Genomic DNA, 6,000 nt, shown 5'->3' on the forward strand with positions numbered 1-6,000 from the left:
CCTCTGACCTTTTTATACCCCCACTACACACGTCGGCGTGGAGTTTGGAGTTGATTTTACAGTACAGTATATAGAGCGCAGCGAGCCACTGAACCTGAAGCGTGACGAGCGCAGCAAGACCCGTGAGGGGACGCGTAATACTTGTGAAGTAATGCGCGTGCCCTCGCGGGGCTCGCTGCGCGCGCCACGCTACAGTGTATACTGTACTGTACAGTAAGATCAACTTCACGCCAACGTGGATAGTGTGGGTATGAAAAGGTCAGAGGATGCGTACTGCCGCCCCTCGTACTTACAATACGAACACCCACAGCTAGGGGATTTTGTACACAGCTAGGGTATTTTTTTACACAAATACAGTACAGTATGAGTGCAAAATAGCGAAAAAATACGTTATTTACAGTATTACACCAATTGTATTACGGAGAGAACTAGTATTTAGCAGCCTAAAGTAGCCCACCCTAATAGAGTACTGTCATCGCTAGTCGGGGATCTGCGGCCTATACACACCAGGCAATTTTAACACATTGTACAATATTCTCAATGGCGCTATCTCTACTGCACTGCACTGAACGTGTAAGGCATCAAAAATCACGATATCACTACCACTGTAGATACAGTACTGTATACAGTAAGTCTGCGAAACAGACTCTAGTATTTATGGACAGTGGGGCAGGTGTATTAAGCTTTAACAAGAGGTACTGTAAATCCAAGGGTGATAAGGATAGATAAACATCCAGCCAATCACCTCCTAACTGCCATGTTACAGGCTGTGTTTGAAAAAAGTCAGAAAGGAGATGATTGGCTGGACGTTTATCTCTCCTTATCACCCTTGGATTGAATCTCTTGTTAACGCTTAATACTGTACATCTGCCCCAATACTCATAGCGGCAGCCTGCAGTACAGTATCTGAATACAGTATACACAACAAGCGATGGTATACAGTATTCTGCACCGGGTGCATTTGAACAGTAGGAAAAGAAGGGAAACAGCTTCATTCAGGGAAGGGTGGGAACCGAGCGCTTCCGCGCAGGGACCGTTTTGTAGTGCTGCTTACTGTATACTGTAATGCAGCAATCAGTGAAATGTACAAATGACTGTACTACTGTATAGTGTACTTACTGCTCCAGCGAGAAGATACAGTACAGTAGTGTTCTTGCGGAAGGAAGGCAGTATGATGGTAAAACGGTAGAAACACGAACGCAGCAACAACTTGACTTTGGATTCAGCAGAATGAATAGTCCAGGTGTACAGGTAGAATCTCGTGCTTGTATACAGGCAAGAGATGAAGAGACGATCCGTAGCAATTCTACACGGTTTAGATGCAGAAAAAAAAACTGGATTGTTTGACAATTTTAATGTAGCTGAATTTATGCTGGCAGAGACAAAGGAAATCCTTCATGAAGCTGATAGGTGCATTTGAATTATGTACAATTACCAGCGAAACAAAAAGGCAGACTGAAATTAACATACTGTATGACTGCAATCAACATCTTATTGTCTGAGGTGTCGGTCTGTGTCTGAGTTTGGAGAAATCTATTGTTGCTGAAAAAAAACGTTCTCTGTAGCGCAGTACAGTATGTACAGTATGGGTATTAACTATCGTTTTTGTTTGTGGAAAAGTCCGAAAGATTTTGATAAGCACCAACTACTGTAACTGTATTAGTTTAAAAAAAAAAAAAGAACGTTTAAAAAATAAAAATATAATGTAACCAACTGAGGATCGAACTACTGATACTGAGATAGTGAAGCCGTGCCTCTACCCGCTAGGCCACTATTGCCTGTGATTTTACTGCTGGCAGATGGTTAGCATGGCTTCTGCACCAATCAAATACAGTTCATGACCATCCAGTACGTCACTGCGGCTGCGAATAAAAGAAAATAACTCTGTCCGTAAAGTAAGGACAAAATCCGTAGTGTAAAGTATGATACTGTAGGTCCTCAAATAAAGTTTTAAGTAGTCATCCAGCAATAGCAAAGGTTAGCATGTCTTCTGTACCAATTACATAACTGACCGTACGTAGCTGCTTCTGCGAATAAATACAAAACAATCTGTCCGTAAAGTAAGGACAAAATCCGTAGTGAAAAGTGGCTGGTTAGCAATGGTTAGCGAATTTAATCCCGAAACACGGTCCTCAAGGCAAGGAGTTTTACCTGAAAAGCTAAATCTATTTTGCGAAAAAAAACGTTTAAAAAATAAAAATATAATGTAATCAACTGAGGATCGAACTACTGATACTGAGATAGTGAAGCCGTGCCTCTACCCGCTAGGCCACTATTGCCTGTGACTTCATTCCTGGCAGATGGTTAGCATGGCTTCTGCACCAATCAAATACAGTTCATGACCATCCAGTACGTCACTGCGGCTGCGAATAAAAGAAAAGAACTCTGTCCGTAAAGTAAGGACAAAATCCGTAGTGTAAAGTATGATACTGTAGGTCCTCAAATAATGTTTTAAGTAGTCATCCAGCAATAGCAAAGGTTAGCATGGCTTCTGTACCAATTACATAAATGACCGTACGTAGCTGCTTCTGCGAATAAATACTGTACTAACAATCTGTCCGTAAAGTAAGGACAAAATCCGTAGTGTAAAGTATGATACTGTAGGTCCTCAAATAAAGTTTTAAGTAGTCATCCAGCAATAGCAAAGGTTAGCATGTCTTCTGTACCAATTACATAACTGACCGTACGTAGCTGCTTCTGCGAATAAATACAAAACAATCTGTCCGTAAAGTAAGGACAAAATCCGTAGTGAAAAGTGGCTGGTTAGCAATGGTTAGCGAATTTAATCCCGAAACACGGTCCTCAAGGCAAGGAGTTTTACCTGAAAAGCTAAATCTATTTTGCGAAAAAAAACGTTTAAAAAATAAAAATATAATGTAATCAACTGAGGATCGAACTACTGATACTGAGATAGTGAAGCCGTGCCTCTACCCGCTAGGCCACTATTGCCTGTGATTTTACTGCTGGCAGATGGTTAGCATGGCTTCTGCACCAATCAAATACAGTTCATGACCATCCAGTACGTCACTGCGGCTGCGAATAAAAGAAAAGAACTCTGTCCGTAAAGTAAGGACAAAATCCGTAGTGTAAAGTATGATACTGTAGGTCCTCAAATAATGTTTTAAGTAGTCATCCAGCAATAGCAAAGGTTAGCATGGCTTCTGTACCAATTACATAAATGACCGTACGTAGCTGCTTCTGCGAATAAATACTGTACTAACAATCTGTCCGTAAAGTAAGGACAAAATCCGTAGTGTAAAGTATGATACTGTAGGTCCTCAAATAATGTTTTAAGTAGTCATCCAGCAATAGCAAAGGTTAGTATGGCTTCTGTACCAATTACATAAATGACCGTACGTAGCTGCTTCTGCGAATAAATACAAAACAATCTGTCCGTAAAGTAAGGACAAAATCCGTAGTGAAAAGTGGTTAGCAAAAATCCGTAGCGTAAAGTCTTAACGTGGAGCATTAGTCACCCAGTGGTTAAACTATGTATTGCATGGCGTGGTACATAACGCAGGACATAACGTGATCTGCAACTCGCGAGTCAGAGCCCTCAATGGCGCGTTGTAAACCACGATGTACCAGGCCATAACTGTATATAAAACTAAATACCAGGTCTGTGGAGCTGGAGCAGTAACCAGCTGCTGGAAGGCTGATATCTCTGGTTCTGGGAAGAGTAGAGACAAGCTGCTAGTCTCCATCAAAGGAGCAGAGTCTCAGCTTTTGGAATATACCCTCAGTAAATCTCTAAGTTAGAAAGAACCTGAAATATCTGACTGAGAAGAGCAATTAACAAGCTTAAATGGGGACCACACTGCTTTGAAGTCAGATATATCCGGTTCCCAAGGGCCGATTTTTTTAATTATTATACCCATGGAAAGAGGGGAACGTCAGCTTTCAGCATAGGGCCCTTAGACTCCTGGGGGAGTTTCTGGCTACTCACAAACCCCCCCCTGCGTGCGCTACTGATATATATATATATATATATACACACACACACACAAGATACATGCATATATATATATATATATATATATATATATATATATATATATATATATATATATACATATACATATACACACATACATACAGATGGAGCCAGTTTTATCTCTTCGGCCGGTGCACCACATCCACCACATCTTTCATCTTGGCGCAATGGTTGCCGAGACGGGGACGTGCGATTGTCTCACATGCACACGCATCCCATTCTCATCAATCAACACACCAAGACAGAAGGATATAGTGCTCTTGTCGGATAGATGAAACTGGCTCGATCTGTATATAGGCCACAACCTATTTATAAATGGGGCGTGACATTATGGGAGCTAGGCTACACCCATTTTTTAATGGTTGCGGCTCTTTGTCTAAACAGAAATTTTTGGGGGCTCTTTGTCTCAGATGGGTTGGCCACCCTTGATATAGTGCAAAATGGTTAAGTTAATGGCTACAGTACCCCGCATGTAAAATGATTGCTAGTAAAATCCACAAGTAAAATGTAAAACACTATTTTCTGCAGGCATAGTAGAAATTGAATATATACTTAAATCATATTTGTATTTTGTAAGGTCTATGAGCGAAACCAAGACACATTGCCATTGCTGTTTTATATCTGATACACAGATCATGTTCCTTTTATAGTTTTTCCTAGACATAGCAGAATTCTAGAGATGCGGTATATATAATATATCAAGCTGGAATCAAATAAATATAACTCCTATGTTGTAGCCTTCTTAAAACCAGCCGGCTCTTTTAACAATTTGCAGGGGGGGGGGGGGGGGGGGGGGGGGGATTTCAATGTTTCTACAGGTTGGTATAATATATTTGATCTCTGTGCCATACACAATTAATATAGTTTGTTAGGGTTAACGATTGGCAATTTATTTTTTTAATATTTCTAGAAATCAGAGAAATGTATGTAATTGCAAAATGGAGAAGTTAAACACATCTGTTTTTTGCAATTAAGTGTGTCTGCATCAACTAATCACTTATATAAACAAACAGCATTCCTAGCTTTCATTCCCACCCCAGTTGCAGCAGATTGCTAGCGTGGAGGTATATATCAAGATTGAATCAAATAAGCATCATTCCTATATTGTAGTCTTATTAAAATCAAGCAGGTCTAACGTATTATTTCAATGGTCATATTTACTACTGCTTCTTCAAAGGGTTAACTTTTCGCGGAATGAATTTCAAAGTTAAAACACAGCTTATAACTTTTTAAGCTTATTTATATCAAAACCTATTAAAAGTGGGCGTACAATGGGAAGTACCAAGGGTGTGGAAATGGGTGTGAAAGGGGAGTGTTTGTGGGCGTGGTTGTGGGCGTGGTAACTGTCACTTTTAGTTTGACAGAACATGGTTCACTATCTACTTACAGATGCGGCTTCATCCTCAGAGAAGCGTAGACCTTCCCCCATGGGGAAAGAGGTAAAGTTGTATCCATCACCCTCAGAAGCCATTTGTCAGGACTGAGCTGACCATCCACCAGTAAGTAGAACCTGTGATGTAGTATCCAGTCAGTGCACAGTACAGCTGTTATGCCAGAGGCCTCCCTTCAGGGAAAATAGCTGTGGTTCAAACTTGCAAGTTAAATGTAGTCCAAATGGGTTCCAACCAGTCAGGGAACACAAGGCGGGTGTGCAGGTGTTGGCAGGCCCTCAGGTGAGGTGGATGCCCAACAATGTATGGGACAGGGACTTAATACTTTCATATGAGGGTAATGTGGAAGATCCAGTCTAGGATTGGGAACAGCATCAGCATCAGCAGGGCTAGGGAGATCCTATGATGTATTGGTAATCACTGGCTGATTAGCAGCACCTGGTGCTTCTTGTTATATGTGTGCTCAAGACAGATGGCTGATGTTCCTGATGGCTGTTAGTGCATGGGAAATATGTTTCTGGGGGTCTGGGGATTACATTAGGGATTCTATAGAAATACCATTAGAGAGGGTTGGCAGTCATTATTGCCATAAATACAGCCATCTGGGGTAGCACC

The sequence above is a fragment of the Crinia signifera genome, chromosome 1 (genome assembly GCF_055691185.1).
Source record: "Crinia signifera chromosome 1, ASM5569118v1, whole genome shotgun sequence".
Lineage (NCBI taxonomy): Eukaryota > Metazoa > Chordata > Amphibia > Anura > Myobatrachidae > Crinia > Crinia signifera.